At 41.0% G+C, this 17,886-nt stretch overlaps 1 long non-coding RNA gene and 1 other non-coding gene across 2 annotated transcripts in view; one reads left to right on the top strand and one right to left on the bottom strand.

The window, feature by feature from the left end:
* Nucleotides 1–472, top strand: part of LOC129622540 (uncharacterized) — a 76,175-nt gene extending 75,703 nt beyond the window's left edge. Inside the window, exon 3 of the long non-coding RNA XR_008700049.1 lies at nucleotides 83–472. This is a non-coding gene — a long non-coding RNA (uncharacterized LOC129622540). The remainder of the gene's footprint in view (nucleotides 1–82) is intronic.
* A 13,792-nt stretch (nucleotides 473–14,264) lies between these two features.
* On the bottom strand, nucleotides 14,265–14,336 carry TRNAS-GCU (transfer RNA serine (anticodon GCU)). Its single transcript has one exon. It is a non-coding gene; the product is annotated as a tRNA-Ser (tRNA).
* Nucleotides 14,337–17,886: the final 3,550 nt, after the last annotated feature.

The raw sequence follows: 17,886 nt of genomic DNA, 5'->3' as shown, positions 1-17,886 counted from the left end.
CCTTTGGCAGGTTTCTGTTGGTCTGATGGAAGAAACAATGATGCTTTTTCAGACTTCACAATTTGGCTTTTCATTTTTTTAGGGTGTAGGTGCTAGGGGAAGCACACTGACTAAAACCGCCCACCCTGGCCAGGAACCATAGTAACCATTTGCATGAGTTGTTTTACGACAGGAGGTCCTGGTAAGGAACACGGAACTAATAAGCCACCACCAACCGGAAGAGTTCGGGAAAGCTCAAAAGGAGACACCACATGTCCGACCACCTCCCAGAATCCTTCTCTCTGGCATCTATCTTGGCTGAACAAGGTGTGCACCACCAGGAAAGACTCTGAGGCAGAATGATTGGCTAAAGACAAACGGGAAACTAATCCCATCACCATAAAACCCAAGACAGGGAGCCACATGTCAGAGCAGTTCTTCTGGGTTCCCTTACCCTACTGCTCTCCACCCGGGTGCCATTTCCCAATAAAATCTCTTGCTTTGTCAGCATTTGTGTCTCCTCGGATAATTCATTTCTGAGTGTTAGACAGGAGCCCAGTTTCGGGCCCTGGAAGGGGTCCTCCTTCCTGCAACACAGGGGTTAATGTCCTGAGGGAACACAGTAGAGGCACAGGAGAGGGTCTCTCAGCCGCTGTTGACAGTTGCCAAGAGGAGTTACCATCAAAAAAGATACTTTTATTTTCCCTCGCCCTATTTATTGTTTTTGTGGGCTTCCCTGTTCATTATTCCATTCTTTTATGGATGTAAGGTTTTAAAAACCATTCAACTTCCGAACAGTTGAATGGCCTCTCCTCTGCCCTTCCCATCCCAAGTGTGTTCCCTGAAGATTTAAGTCTGGCTTCTTGGTCTGCAGTTACTATTCTGTAACTTTTGTTTCATGCCCTCCAGAGGAAGCCCTGTCTTTTGGCTCTCTAATCAGCTCTGACAGCTCTGGGTGCCGCGACCCTGGTAATTAGTCAAACCGGGAAGGCAAGTGGCATTTATTCCATTCACCTTTGGAAACTTGCATCTGGGGTCTCCTGCAGAGAAATCTAGGTTGGGATTCAAAGTCAGTGATTGCTTCATCCCCCTACTCTCCGCCCCACAGGATCACTGATTAGGAAATGGCTGTTCCCCCAAGACCATTTCCATTTCTATGGCAGGCTTTGAATAGAACTCACACATTTTAGAAATGCAAATAGATTTAATTTGAGCAGAGTGAGTGACAGAGGAAGCTAGAGTCTTACTTTTTACCAGTTGCTTCCTGCCACAATCTTTCAGGCAGATGTTCTGGACAAAAGGAAATAGCCAAGTTCACATCACGATGATAAGGTCACAGTATTGGCTTGCTTATGCTGTGCTATGTGCTAAGTTGCTTCAGTTGTGTCTGACTCTTTTTATCTCCAGGGACAATAGCCTGCCAGGCTCTTCTGTCCATGGGATTCTCTCCAAGAATTCTGGAGTGAGTTGTCATGCCCTCCTCCGGGGGTTCTTCCGGACCCAGGGATGGAACTCAAGTCTCTTACAAGTCTTCTGCATTGTCAGGCAGGTTCTTTACCCTAGTGCCACCATGCTTCAGCCCGATTAAAAATTCCTCCTAGTGGAGCAGGAGAAGGGAACATGCCCGACAGACTGCTGAGGGTGGGGTCATTTACCATAAATGACGAGCATAAAATTGTTAGGGGAAGCACACTGATTGAAACCACCCACCCTGGCCAGGCACCATAGTAACCATTTGCATGAGCTGTTTTATGACAGGAGATCCTGATAAAGAATATGGAACTAATAAGCCACCACCAACCGGAAGAGTTTGGGAAAGGTCTAAAGGAGACACCGCGTGTCCATCCACTAACCAGAATCCCTCTCACTAGCATCTTGGCTGAGTGATGCGTGCACCACCGGGAAAGACTCTGAATTAGAATGATTGGCCAAAGACCACCTGGAAACTAATCCCATCACCATAAAACCCGAGACTGTGAGCCACGGGGCAGAGCAGTTCTCCTGGGTTCTCTTACACTACTGCTCTCCACCCGGGTGCCCTTTCCCAATAAAATCTCTTGCTTTGTCAGCACATGTGTCTCCTCGGACAATTCATTTCCAAGTGTTAGACAAGAGCCCAGTTTCGGGCCCTGGAAGGGGTCCCCCTTCCTGCAACAAAATCTTTGAAGAAAGCCAACATAAGAAAAACCTGAATGAACTTCTTGGCTACTGTCATATATCATTTTATTTTATTCAACTCCTAGTCTGAAGAAATAAGTCAGGAAGGGCCAGCAAAGGTTTTGTCTTGGATGCTACCAGGATGAACATTCTGCCTCTGTTTCCTCTAAGCATGTGTCTCTTGGCTCAAGGAGGGAGGCCTCGTGTTGCTTTTCTGTCAGAGGCCTTCATGGTGCAGATTCCAGCAGCGAGGAAGAACTGACAGGGGGAGGTGAGGCCTTCTCTGTGCCTGCCAGAACAGTCCAACCAGGGAGTGTTTATCCTTCCCACATACAAGGCCTCCCAAACACTGCGTTTCCTAGAAACACCTGGACCCTCAAAGGCACATAGTAGAGGTTCAGATAACACTACATATGCTCCAGGGTGTTGTTGTTGGGTCGGTCAGTCATGTCCAACTCTTTGAGACCCCACGGACTATAGTCCACCAGGTTCCTCTATCCATGGGATTTCCCAGGCAAGAATACTGGATTGGGCTGCCATTTCCTACTCCACGGGATCTTTCCAACACAGGGATCAAACTCCCGTCTCCTGTACCCGCAGGTGGATTCTTTGCCGCTGAGCCACCAGGGAAGTGCATGCTTTAGCTATCAAGATGTATTTTCTGAAAACCTTGACTCTGAAGACTGGGAGGTTATTATACTATGATCTCAAGTCTCATTATCACTCTGTAATCTTTATACACAGTATTAACTGACACTATTAACATAACATGAAAGTCATCAGCTTAGCATATATTGTGACAAAGACTCTCCTTGATCAAACTCTAGACAGGCTTCTCTGAGCACTCTTGGGACTAGGCTTTCCCCATGTGCCTTGTCCTCAAGAGCCCAGTGGTGACAAGAATCCCTGCTGAATCAGTTTAGCCAGAACCCCCACCCTTTGTACTGATCAAATTCCTCTTCCCCTACCACTTGCCCAGGCTATATCTAATCTGCCTGCCCTGCCTTCAGCAAGAGTCCAGCTTGCTCGGTCCCCCAAGGAAGAATCTCCCTTCTTTATAAATTTCCTGGACTGGTGCCCCAAATCTACTCCTTGGCTGTAAATCCCTACTTTCCCTTTCTGTTCTTGGACTTGAGCCTAGTTCCATAGGAAGGTCTCTTTTCCCCTATTGCAATAGTTCTTGAATAAAAATCTGTTTTTATTACATTAACTACTGTCCTGCTCTGGTTTTCATGAAGAGTGTGGGATTAACATATACACACTCCTATGGATAAAATAGATGAACAACGAGGACCTATAGTATAGCACAGGAATGTCTTTTAATAACCTATAGTGGAAAGGAATCTGAAAAAGAATAGACGTATCTATATCTATCTGTATGGAGAAGGCAATGGCACCACACTCCAGTACTCTTGCCTGGAAAATCCCATGGATGGAGGAGCCTGGTAGGCTGCAGTCCATGGGGTCGCTAGGAGTCGGACACGACTGAGCGACTTCACTTTCACTTTCCACTTTCATGCATTGGAGAAGGAAATGGCAACCCACTCCAGTGTTTTTGCCTGGAGAATCCCAGGGACAGGGGAGACTGGTGGGCTGCTGTCTATGGGGCCGCACAAAGTCGGACATGACTGAAGGGACTTAGCAGCAGCATATCTATCCATACGTGTGTGTAACTGAATCACTTTGCTTTACACCTGAAAGTGAAACAATGTAAGTTAGCTATGAAGTGAAATGAAGTGAAAGTCGCTCAGTCTTGTCTGACTCTTTGCGACCCCATGGACTATACAGTCCGTGGAATTCTCCAGGCCAGAATACTGGAGTGGGTAGCCTTTCCCTTCTCCAGGGGATCTTCCAAACCTAGGGATCCAACCCAGGTCTCCCGCATTGCAGGCGAATTCTTTACCAGCTGAGCCACCTGGGAAGCCCAAGAATACTGAAGTGGGTAGCCAATCCCTTCTCCAGCGGATCTTCCTGACCCAGGAATTAAACTGAGGTCTCCTGCATTGCAGGCGGATTCTTTACCAACTGAGCTATCAGGGACTTCAGGAAAAAATAAATGGTAATACAAAAAAGAAAACTAAAAACAAACAGAAAACTATTGTCAATACAGATGTTATTAATGATAGCTAACTTCCGTATGACATATAACAGTTTTAAGGCATCTCCACAGCCTCATCTAACTTGAGCCACACACTGTGGGTTGTAGAAGAGGATGCCTGTCTATACACACACATCGGCTTCTCTGTAGACATTTATCAGGTGAGGTGTGTAGAAGAGGCATCAAACTAGGTTTCTCTTTAGATCTTTTATTATGTCAACCTGGACTCAAACAATAAGACTAAAAAAAAAAAAATCTCTTAAATATAGGGACCAGAGTGGCCTCTGGAGATTTTGAGGGAAATGATGACAAAGAAAAAAGGTTAACATCTTTGCAAGTGCTTTGCAGTTTACAAAACCCTTTAGAAACACACCCTCGTGTGGAATTCTGTGAAGCAACCACATTCCATTGTTTTAAAATGAGGAAACTGAGTCCCAGCAATGTAATAACGTGGGCATGACCTTGAAGTTCACGTGTAGCTTAGTCCTGTGGCTTTAGGAATTGTGCTGTATTCAACCACATTCCTCTCAAAATAAGATCCATTGCCTTGGATCATAATGGAAGGACAAAACCAGTTTTAATAGATTTTGAAAAATGAGAAACTAACACCGAAGCAAAATTGTAGTTGTCTGAACTGGGCGCAGTTTTATGTGGAAATTTCTATTCTCTGGTCATCCCTCCCTCCATTTCCTCCAGCCTCACACTGACGCTGGCTTTTCTTTAATGTTTTTATTTTCTCTTCTGTGGACTCTGTGGGAGAGGGAGAGGGTGGGATGATTTGGGAGAATGGCATTGAAACATGTATAACATCATATATGAAATGAATCGCCAGTCCAGGTTCGATGCATGATACAGGATGCTTGGGGCTGGTGCAGTGGGATGACCCAGAGGGATGGTATGGGGAGGGAAGGATGGGGAACACGTGTATACCCGAGGTGGATTCATGTTGATGTATGGCAAAACCAATACAATATTGTAATTAGCCTCCAATTAAAATAAATAAATTTATATTAGAAATTAAAAAAAAAAAAAAGATCAGCCTGTCCCTGGCGACTTCTGTCACACTTCCAGACACACAAGCTTTTCTGATTCCAGAGTTTAATGTTTACATACGTTGTCACATTCAGTTTTAGAATCCAGTTTGGTTTTATCTCTATAATATCATAAGAAAAATTTATTAAGAAATAAATGTAAGTTTTCTAACCTCTATAGCTGTGTGTGTTTCAAACTAAACATCAGAGCCAGTCATAGTATGTGAGGTACACTTGTTCCTAAACATCTGGACACACTGTTACCATGGACACAGAATATCCTCATATTTGCAGACACATTTTATAAAATATAGACAGGACTATAATCAACATGTGCTCAGTTGATTCAGTTATGTTCAAATCTTCGCAACCCCATGGATTGTAGCCCACCAGGCTCCTCTATCCATGGGATTTCCCAGGCAAGAATATTGGAGTCGGTTGCCATTTCCTCCTCTAGGGGATCTTCCCGGCCCAGAGATATAACCTGTCTCCTGCATTGCAGGTGGATTTTTTTACCAACTGAGCCACCCCAAATAAGGAGTAACACATTGAAGTTATTTTTTCCCAAACAGAAATCTCTTTACTACTTATCTTATTATTGACATATATCTAATAATTATTGAGAAATTAAACACTACCAAAATGTATAAAAAATTAACTGAAAGCTCTTTATGACCCACTTCCATGAGAGGACTATTCATCATAGTTTGGCAAACATACTTTTAGCTTTTAGGTTTTCTGATGTGCATAAACACATGTATGCAAATATTATGTTATTTGCAATAGAATTGGAATTAATACACACTAGCTTGTGATTTAATTTTTAAAATTAGCAAAATTTCAGGAATATCTCTCACCTTTTTTATATATCTATGTATCCATACACTTTACATTCCTCTATATTTATATTTATATCCCTTTGATCCTTGGGTTGGGAAGATCCCCTGGAGAAGGAAATGGCAACCCACTCCAGTATTCTTGCCTGGAGAATTCTTTGGACAGAGGAACTTTGTGGGCTATAGTCCATGGAGTTGCAAAGAATGAGACACGACTGAGCGACTAACACTTTGACTTACTTTTCTTTCATATCCATATATATGGGCTTTGCTGGTGGCTTAGTGGTAAATAATCTGTTTGCCAATGCAGGAGATACGGGTTTGATCCCTGGATCAAGAAGATCCCCTGGAGAATGATCTCTAATATTCTTGCCTGGGAAATCCTATGAATAGAGGAGCCTGGTGGTCTATAGTCAAGAATAGTAGCAAAGAGTAGGACACAGCTGAACAACTAAACAGCAACAGCATCCATATATGTATCTATATCTCTGTCATACCTTTTAGTATATATGGAAAGTGAAAGTTGCTCAGTTGTGTCTGACTCTTTGTGACCCCATGGACTGTAGCCTGCCAGACTCTTCTGTCCATGGAACTCTCTAGGCCAGGATACTGGAGTGGGTAGCTGTTTTCTTTCCAGGGCATTTTCCCAATCCAGGGATCGGACCCAGGTCTCCCACACTGCAGGTGGATTCTTTACCATTTGAGCAACCATGGAAACCCAAGAATACTGGAGTGGGTAGTCTATCCCTTCTTCAGTGGATCTTCCCAACCCAGGAATCGAACCAGGGTCTCCTGCATTGCAGCTGGATTCTTTCCCAGCTGAGCTATCAGGGAAGCCACTTTAGTATATATATATATGTGTGTGTGTATATATATATATATATAATATTACATTGCCTAGATGTACTCCAACATATTTAGCTAATCCCACATTGACAGCTTGGATTTTCTTAATGTTTCACTACTAAAAATAATGATGCAATGAATATATTTTATACATCAGTTCAGTTCAGTTCAGTCGCTCAGTTGTGTCCGACTCTTTGCGACCCCATGAATCGCAGCACGCCAGGCCTCCCTGTCCATCACCAACTCCTGGAGTTCACTCAAACTCATGTCCATTGAGTTGATGATGCCATCCAGCCATCTCATCCTCTATCGTCCCCTTCTCCTCCTGCCCCCAATCCCTCCCAACATCAGGGTCTTTTCTGATGAGTCAACTCTTCTCATGAGGTGGCCAAAGTACTGGAGTTTCAGCTTCAACATCAGTCCTTCCAATGAACACCCAGGACTGATCTCCTTTAGGATGGACTGGTTGGATCTCCTTGCAGTCCAGGGGACTCTCAAGAGTCTTCTCCAACACCACAGTTCAAAAGCATCAATTCTTCAGCACTCAGCTTTCTTCACAGGCCAACTCTCACATCCATACATGACCACTGGAAAAACCATAGCCTTGACTAGATGGACCTTTGTTGGCAAAGTAATGTCTCTGCTTTTGAATATGCTATCTAGGTTGTTCATAACTTTCCTTCCAAGGAGTAAACATCTTTTAATTTCATGGCTGCAATCACCATCTGCAGTGATTTTGTAGCCCAAAAGAAAGTCTGACACTGTTTCCACTGTTTCCCCATCTATTTCCATGAAATGATGGGACTAGATGCCATGATTTTCGTGTTCTGAATGTTGAACTTTAAGGCAACTTTTTCACTCTCCTCTTTCACCTTCATCAAGAGGCTTTTGAGTCCCTCTTCACTTTCTGCCATAAGAGTGGTTTCATCTGCATATCTGAGGTTATTGATATTTCTCCCAGCAATCTTGATTCCAGCTTGTGCTTCTTCCAGCCCAGTGTTTCTCATAATGTACTCTGTGTGTAAGTTAAATACATTGGAACAATTATTTACTTCCTTAAGGAAAAATTCCTCTAATTAGAATAGCTAGGGCATTTCCAATTTTGACACACATTGCACTGTTGTCCTCTAGAAAAGCTTTGTTCGTATACAACCCCTGTCAACAGAGTACTTGAGTTCCCTTCCTTACACCCACCCCTGATGGTGCTGAGTATCATCAATCTTTGAAAGTTTTTGTTGCAGATTTTTCAGTTTAATGTGATTCTACTCAAGCTCTAACATGTTTCCCTTCAGATGCTAATATAATATAAATGTAAAAAATGAATTCAGCTGTGGTGATAAATCTAAATATAATGTCAATTAGATCTATACAGAGTGAGTCCAAGGTGGTCAATGATGAATCTTAAAAAGCTGTTAGAAACATGCACAGATGAGAGGTTTTGAAAACTCTTTCACTTGGTTGAACAGTAGGAAAATCAAAAAGACTCCCACCAACATGCAACGTGTGGTGTTCAACTTGACTTTACACAGCAAACAGGAAGGCTCTATTAGAATAGCAATTAGCACAAGAAAAGAAGACATATTCTTCATCTGGTCCTAATCATGGCACAGGTATACACCTCCTCATCAGTCTGTCTGTCTGTCCTTCCATTGTGGTACTACTTGTCCTACATCTACCCATCCTGTTGCTCTGCCTTTATTGAATCAGCTCTCAGCGTGGCTGTCTGCACCAGGCATTCTCAGAACCTCGTGCCTTTCCACTCTGTAGCAGCTCTGCAAGATGCATGCCTGTGTCTGACTTCATCCTGTAAACAAGATCTGACCTCAGGAAGGCCAGGTGACCATCGTGGCCCCAGGGCCCACATCCTGTTATCTTCATATCACAGCCAAACCAAAGATGCTTATCTTTGCACCCTCACCTATCAATCCCAGGGAAAGAAGTGGCAAGCCCTGCTTGGGACATGCCTCCATCCTAGAGTAATTCTCTATGGACAAAGGGTAGAGTATTTCCATAAGCTAACCTGGGTCCTGTGCCCAGCCTTGGTCTGAGAAGGACATGCACTGACTGATATGATTAACAGGAAAAAAAAAAAGAGGCTGGTAATCAGATTAGACAAAACTAGAGCTACCAGTTTTTTCTCTGAGAGGGAGGTGGTGATAAAATCGTGGATGACTCCAACTCCCATGTGTGGTACAGGGACAGGACTAGAGGAGCACTCGGAAAGGCGAGTAACATATGCAGAAAGATAAGAGAAGAATCAGAGGCAGAAGAAAAAAGCATGACGTGTGTTTGGAAAATAATGAGTCATTTTATCAGGCTGGAAGATGTGACTTGTGATGGAACACAGTGGACTCTGAGACAGAGAAAGTCAAACTAGACTCCTATGGAATAGAAGAAGAAATTATAGCTCTTAGAATTTATACTATTATCACAGCTTCTCTAGTCTTTAAAACATTTCTAGGATCTGAATCAATAGTTTTTTGAATCCAACAAAAATGAGAGTCTAAGTAACTTGCTCAAGTGCAAAACTTAAAGGATAATTACAGGACAAGTTCTAGCATCAAAGGAGAAGGAAATGGCCACCAACTCCAGTATCCTTGCTTGGGAAATCCCATGGACAGAGGAGCCTGGCGGGCTACAATCCATGGGGTTGCAAAGAGTCAGACACCACTGAGTGACTTTCATTCACTTCTTAGCTTCAAAGTCAGGTCTACGTGACTCCCAGACCTAGACTCCTTTCTCAGGGCTAGAATGCCTTTCATATTGCAACACAAGCTGATTTCTGTGAATCATTTCCCATTAAAGATATTTTGAGTAATGATATTAATCAAAAAGAAATGAGAATATTCCATTGGCTAACATAGTTCATTTTTAGATACTAGAATTATAACATTCATTTTATAGAAAAAAATTAAGTGTAATAACCAAGAAATGGCACTTACTGGAATAGCTGAAACAATAACTAATATCCTTAATCATGGAAGATTGAATCTCTAACTTTGAATATTAAAAAGCTTGGTTTGATACCTAACATTCATTTAATGGCATTTTGTCTTTGATACTATATGATTTGCAGATATTATATAACTAATCCTTAACAGGAGACTTTAAGCTGGTATCACTTCCTCCAATTAACTGGTGAACAAAAGTTAGGCTCACAGAGTTTATGTAATTTGCCTGCAATCATAAAGCTGGTGGTAAATGGCAAAATAAATATTAAGACAGAATTCTGAACGAACTCTCTGTGTGGAGGGGAGGGAGCTGGTTGTGGTGTCTGGCAGTCCAGCCCCCTTGAAGTTCTCTGATTCTCCCCATCATGCATGCAATCCCTCTGTGTTCATTTAATAAAAAGCCCAGGACAAAAGTCACAGGAAAGGCTTAGTGTTGCCAGAGGCAGGAGCAGTCTATTGAGGCTTATGTAGGTATAAGTTAGGATGGTTGAGTTGCTGTTGTTTTCTTTGACCAGAAAATTGTTACTATCGGATCATGACATTGGTTGGCATTGAAATAACCACAATGGAAAGTAAAAGTGTTGGTTGCTGTTTAGTTGCTAACTTTTGTCCAACTCTTTTGTGACCCCTTGGACTGTAGCCCACCAGGCTCCTCCATGCATGGGATTTCCCAGGCAAGAATACTGCAGTGAGTTGCCATTTCCTTATCCAGGGAAGCTTCCCAACCCAAGGATCAAACTTGAATCTCCTGCATTGGTAGTAGATTCTTTACCACTGTGCCACCAGGGAAGTCCATGGATGGTAAAATAGACCAGCTTAAAAAAAATCACATAGCAGGTAAAGAAGATGGATTTAAATAGAGCAGATGATGTGTGTGTGTGTGTGTGTGTGTGTGTAAACACTTTCTGTTTTCAGGTTCACTTGTTGGAGACAAAAAGATTGACAACATGGAAGGGAAAAAAATCCCCTTTGCAATAGAAATTGCTTACTTCTCTTTCTATTTCTCCCATCCCCTGTTTATTTCCTTCCTTCACCCCTGTTGAAATAATTTTATTTTCCAAACTAACATCTTTGGGTACTCTTGTGAATAATTGGGCTTATCTAGGAGAGTGGGAGCATTGTCTGAACTCTTAGAGTTTCATAGTTGAGGAGGATAGAATTTTTCTTCTCATCTATCATTCACAGTTTGCTGCTGTGAGTTCACAAGGCCAAGAGCTTACAAAAAGTGGAAGATAATAAGGTAGAAATAAGCAGAAAATGAATGCTATCATTCTGAAAGAGGATTCCAGTGCCCTGCTGCCCATGGGCATGGGCATAGTCATTCTTCTGGCAGAAAATGAATCAATCATTTTGCTTTGAAAATTCTGTGTTACCTAGTGAGGGGGTTGAGCATGTGGCAGCCAACATATTTGCTTTTCTGAGCTGTGGGAGACCCTTACATTGGCAAAGAGAAGAAAATCATTTAAAGAACGTGACTGGTTGGAAAATCTCCAAGACCTTGGCATGGCAGATCTGGTTCATGAAACCAATCACACTCACTCTCTTCTCTCCAGAAGTTGATTTCAAAGCAAATGGAGGGCCAGTAAAGACTATGCGTGGAAAATGACACATTGTTATATGCATAGAGCAGGTTAATAGCACAAGATAATTGTTAACCCTTTGAGAGAGCTGCTGGGCTTACCAGTTTGGTGTCCATGTTCCTTGTGCTCTGAGCATCTGGAGTGGGATCCCCTCCCGGTTCCAAACTACAGAGTCTGGTTGCTCTGATGCAGTACATCAATGGCCAATGTGATCTGTACTCTAGACCTGGATTCCACTGTCCTTGCCTCCTATCTGTCTTTACCTTTAATCTGACTGTCCTTGACTTTTTAGATTTATCTCATTTGAATTTCAGAGAAGGCGATGGCACCCCACTCCAGTACTCTTGCCTGGAAAAATCCCATGGACGGAGGAACCTGGTGGGCTGCAGTCCATGGGGTCGCGAAGAGTTGGACACGACTGAGCAACTTTGCTTTCATTTTTCACTTTCATGTATTGGAGAAGGAAATGGCAACCCATTCCAGTGTTTTTGCCTGGAGAATCCCAGGAACGGGGGAGCATAGTAGGCTGCCGTCTGTGGGGTCACACAGAGTCGGACACGACTGAATCAACTTAGCAGCAGCAGCAGCAGCATTTGAATTTGATGACCTAGATTTCAAACTGAACCACTTAGTTCTCAACTTGCTCTATGCTCAGACTAGGGTCTAATTCCTAAAGTGGTAGCAGAATTTATGTTCACTTTGAGTTGAAAGTAAACAGAGCTTAATGTGGTGAAAACAAAAGTAGTGAAATAGGCATTGTGTCTGATAAATTTGCTTTTTGCTTTATTATTTCTTTTAAAAATATTTATTTATTAAAGTACAGTCAATTTATAATGTATTAGTTTCAGGTGTACAGTTCAGTGATTCTTATATATATACATATATATATTCTCTTTCAGTTTCATTTTCTTTTTAGATTATGACAAAATATTGAGTATAGTTCCCTGTGCTATACTATAAATCCTTTTTGGTTATCTATTTTATATATAATAATGTGTATATGTTAATTCCCAACTCCTAATATATTCTTCTTCCTCTTTGTAACCATTAGTTTGTTTTCCATGTCTATGGGACTATTTCTGTTCTGTAAATAAGTCCATTTGTACTTTTTTTAAGATTCAAATAAGCAATATCATATGATATTTGTCTTTATCTGATTTATTTAGCATGCTACTCTCTAGGTCCATCCATGTTGCAGCGGATGGTATTATTTCATTCTTTTTTATGGCTGAGTAATATTCCACTGTATATGTATGTATATATATATATGTGTGTGTGTGTGTGTGTGTGTGGTATCTTCTTTAAATTAAAATTCATTTTAGTAAAATAACTTCAAAAATGGACAAATTACTTTAAGATAGATTTTTAAAATTCAGTGTGGAGTGCCAAGAAATTACCAGGATTTGAAGTTGTGATTCTCAGCATCTACTTTTGAAGATTTTTCATTTAGATGAAAAGTAGAAATGTCATGCAATTTTTAGAAAAGTGAAGGCTAGCATAATTGTCTGGAGGCAAATTAAAAATAAAAAAGAAAAAGTGAAAAGTAAGAATAAGTTCTACAACAATATAAAAAATATATGGAATTAATGAAAAGGTAAATACTTTCAAGAAATAAATTGAAATGCTTAAAGATTAATAAAAAATTTGTATCCTGGCCCTTTGTGTACAAAAATCATTATATGAAGAAGATTTTGCCTTAGAGAGCAAACATTTTGGTTAATTTATTTTTGACAAAGTTACTCTTTAATTGTCATCAACTCTCAGAAAAACGTGTTTGTCTTAACAGAGAATTCAATCTAATAATAATCACAAACAACACTGTCACCCTCCAATGGATTATTAGATCAGTGTAGACCCTAGTGTTATAAAGATCCTGGGAGACCACAGAACTAGTTCCCAGAGAAAGTTTCACAGTTACTCAGAGCTCTGTTCCTCTTCTTCAAAGTGGGAAAAATTACATGAGATGACATATTTGAAAATTATTTGTAATGTAAAGCTTCTGACAAATGTAAAGGAATATTGCAATACATTATTATTATTATTTTAAGTCCAGGAAGCATATTATATCAACTGCTAACAGAAGCATAGATTTGCATACAGTCCTGAAAATAATCTCAGTAGGATTTCTAAACTCTGCAGTTCAGAATCTTGTTCTAGTTAGTTATGTGTTCGTGGGCACTAGTTCAGTAGAGACCTGTGTATCTTTGGCTAAAACATTTCATTAACTGAACTCTTCAACACATTTTTTGATTCATTCATTGATTCGTCCATTTATTGTTTTGTTTCACATTTAGTAGATGCCTATATGGGCCAGATGCTGGGGTAGGTGCTGGGCATTTAGGCATAAACGAAATGATCCGTGTCCTTAAGGAGCTCACATTTATTAGGGTGACATGAAGAAACAATGAATTCTGACGCACTGCAACAGTGCTGTTTCAATAGCCAGCCTCTTGGATGAGAGCAGCAGCGTTTAACTCAGCTGCAAAGATCAGAGAAAAACTCTTGGAGGAGATGGCAACTAGACATCTGAACTAGCTCTCAAAGAATAATAAAGCACTAGCTCGGGAAAGAAGGGGTTGAGGAGAGGAACATGTGGTTTTTCTAACAAGCAAGCAAGGTCTCTAGTTAGTTGAACTGAATTGAGTCAGCTTTAAGTGAAGTGAAGTCGCTCAGTCGTGTCCGACTCTTTGCGACCCCATGGACGGTAGCCTACCAGGCTCCTCAGAACATGGAATTTTCCAGGCAAGAGTACTGGAGTGGGTTGCCATTGCCTTCTCCAGGGGATCTTCCCAACCCAGGGATCGAACCTGGGTCTCCCGCACAGCAGGCAGATGCTTTACCGTCTGAGCCACCAGGGAAGTACTAGCTTTAAGGTAAATGTATTTTTTTTTTTTAGTGGTTACAAGGTGGGGAAGCATAGAAAAGAGCTCTTCAGGTAACCAATTCTCTTTCATACTGCCCAGTTAATAATTGCATTCATTCTTAGAGCAACTCGTATTACCACTTCAGACCCACTGCTCCAAAATGCATAAATGAAAAATCATCAGTCCTTCCCTCCTTACTGTGAATATTTTAAGTTACAACATTAATGTACTTATTTCTCTTTTATTAGGGCCGAAATAAGCATTGAAAATAATGGGTTTGCTTTATTGATTTCAGAGAAACGACAGAGATGTAGAAATAGTGAGCTGAAAAAACCAACCAAATAAACTCTTGCCTCCTGTAGAATGCTGTGTTTTAACCTGAAATAGTTCATGGGAATCCTGATGTTGTGTTTGCTTATATTAAAAAGAGAAAAACCACATGACAGCTCTTATTGGACTGGAATCATGTTGCAACTGGTTCTTGAAGTGTGTTTGGAAAATATCGTCTATGGAAGAGCAGCACGCAGGGTACAGCAGCATTAGGAAGAGCACTGGAGCCGAACAATGGTCCTAAGACTTCAAGGTTGCGAAAATGAAGGCAAAAGGGAGGGAATCAGGGCAAATATTTACTGAGTACTTATGATATCTCTGCAGCTTCCTGGGGGAGCTGTTATCTACATTTCACAGATGAGAAACCCAAGGCTCAAAGATGTGGGAGAATTTGCCCTGGGTCACAGAATTCGCAATGATCAGGGCTGGAATCCACTCTCAGATTTGCCAGACTCCTGGTCCCAGGCAGTTTTTGTTATGCCATTTCACTGTATTTAAAAGGAGACAGAGGAGGATAGAAACAAGTATTTGGAGAAGGAAAGGAGAATAGGCATTTCTACTGAAGAGCCATGATCATTTGAGTTAAAAGCTAGGCGTGTGTGCGTGCTTAGTCGTGTTCGACTCTTTGCAGCCCCATGGACTGTAGCCTTCTAGGCTTCTCTGTCCGTGGGATTTTCCCAACAAGGATATTGGAGTGGGTTGCCATTTTCTCCTCCAACTGAATGCTGTAGCGTACAATTGAGCAAGTATTTCTTAAATAAAGAACATTATTTAAACCTAAAATCTCTAATTTGTGAAACAGAAATAGTAATACCTGTCTCATGGAATGGTTGTGAGGATAAAATTTTTGAAAAATGTGAAAAAGAACTTTTCAACTATAAAGGTCATTAGCATCCTAGTTGTTATGAAGTTCACGTTGGTGCTGGGAATAAAGCTTTGTGACTGCAGATTCTACTCCAAGTTAGGAATTAAACTTAGTTTAGGGATTCCTGTAATATACAACATTTTATGCAATTATTAAAATTTCTACTGGTCTATTAGGCCCAAAGTGCCTTTTAATTATCTTAGCTTTAGGGAAAAAAGAGATACATTAAGAAATGAAAGCCTCCTAACAGCTTGTTGTAGCACTATTTGTTCACAACTGCTAGCAAATGTATTTTGCCGAATGCTTCAAATCCAGTTTTTAAAGACTGAGCTGCAGCTAGTAATCATTTCATAAATATTAATGGGGAACATGCAAGTGGAAAGTTAAATTAAAATGCTACCAAATGGCTAGCATGGAGCAGAAAATGAGCAGAAATTTTAATCAGCGGAATACATGGTTGTATAACTTTTATCCTCCCATTAGAGTACAAAACAGAAGTTGATTTTTCTTCCACTTACAATCAGTTCATGTTGAAGAGAAAATGCAAATCAACTCAATTAGTGAGAGATTCTAGAAATAGCTATTCTTTAAGGTAAGTCTGCTTTCTCTGATCTTGACTGACTGCAAATGGCTGGACACATAGAGTTCATGACTGACTATAGTCTTCTCATTGGGTTGCTTGGCAAGACTTCACAAAATTTTGGGAAAGGAACCACTAAGCAATATTTTACATTCATCCATCTGCAATGCAGGCGACCCCAGTTTGATTCCTGGGTCAAGAAGACATGCTGGAGAAGGGATTGGCTACCCACTCCAGTATTCTTGGGCTTCCCTTGTGGCTCAGCTGGTAAAGAATCCGCTTGCAAAGTGGGATACCTGGGTTCGATCCCTGGGTTGGGAAGATCCCCTGGAGATTGGAATGGCTACCCACTCCAGTATTCTAGCCTGGAAAACTCCATGGACTGTATAGTCCACAGGGTCACAAAGAGTCAGACACAACTGAGCGACTTTCACTTTCGTTTACATTCCTTTGCCATCAGTTTATCATTTTTAACTTCTGGAGCTATTATGAATCTACATATTAACTAGCCTGTTGAAAATATGATTGATTTAGAGATCTCAAACTGGAAGGGAGGGCAAAGAGTTCAGATTAACTGAGCCCAGTGTTGCTAAAGCATCTAATTTTAGATCATTTTTAGTATCAGCATTAGACATCCTTATCTCATATTATATTCATTCATCTATCCATCCATCCACCCATATAGCAAATGTTCACTGAGTATGTACTGTGGATCAGGTACTTGTGTTAGGTATTGGAAATGAACAGTTGCGTAAGATACAGTCATGCAGGTTCTTCTCCTAGAGTCTAATACTGCAGGAATACCATAGCTTTGTTATGAGATTGAAGAAATTATTGAAAGTAAAGCACTTAGAGCAGTTCTTGACACAATATTGACATATGATAAACACTATCTGATGATAGGGGTAGGGCAATAGTAGGGGATAAAGATGGACAAATTGAAAGGAATTTGAAAATGACAAACTCTATATGTCGTGAGTATTTTTCTAATGAAAGAAGAGTAGTTGAAGAACAAAAAGCAGGTGAATGAGGTGATCATCCATGAGTTCCATAAAGACCACCGTGACTGCTGTTTGGAGGATGGATTTAAGATGGCAGGGGCCAGAGGGCTCATACCAATTATAAAGCAATTTCATTAGATGAGCAGAAAGAAGACAGTAGGCTGAATAAAGGGAGCAGCATGCAGCATGGAGGACAGAAGGAATATCTGAGATTTTTAGGAAGGGGAAATTGGTGCTATTAGTAATTCATTGGAAATAAAAGGTGGTGGGGGTGAATTGTAGAGTCTCAGATGATGTCCTGGTTTCTAGCATAGGTGGCTGGTAGCCAATTGAGCCTTTAATGAGAAAAGTGAAAGTAAAAAAGGAGCACTTTTGGTGGAGTGGTTTTGAATTCACAGCTTTCTGAAGAGCTACATCACTAAACAGAGAATGCACTTAGCTGTGTTCAAACTCCGCCAGATCAACAGTTTAATTCTTGGATAAGGCACTGTACCATTCTGGACTTCCATTTCCAAACTCATAAAATGGGGCAAATACCATCTCAATCCAAAGGGTTGTTGAGAAAGTGAACAAAGATAATGTATATGGAAGGCCCTTACTTGGGATGACAGGACTTAGTATGTAAAACTAATGAGTGGTTTGTTCAGCCTGGGAAACTTGCCCGAGAGGAAAACAGCTGGTCACACACTTGTTCATTCATGTTCTCCCTTATTCATTTATTTATTTATTTGGCAAGAATTTATTGAGGAGTTTCTGTGTGCAGGTAAT

The sequence above is a fragment of the Bubalus kerabau genome, chromosome 11 (genome assembly GCF_029407905.1).
Source record: "Bubalus kerabau isolate K-KA32 ecotype Philippines breed swamp buffalo chromosome 11, PCC_UOA_SB_1v2, whole genome shotgun sequence".
NCBI lineage: Eukaryota > Metazoa > Chordata > Mammalia > Artiodactyla > Bovidae > Bubalus > Bubalus kerabau.
Note: the sequence above shows the minus strand (reverse complement) of the source record. Positions and strands in the feature narration are given on the sequence as shown.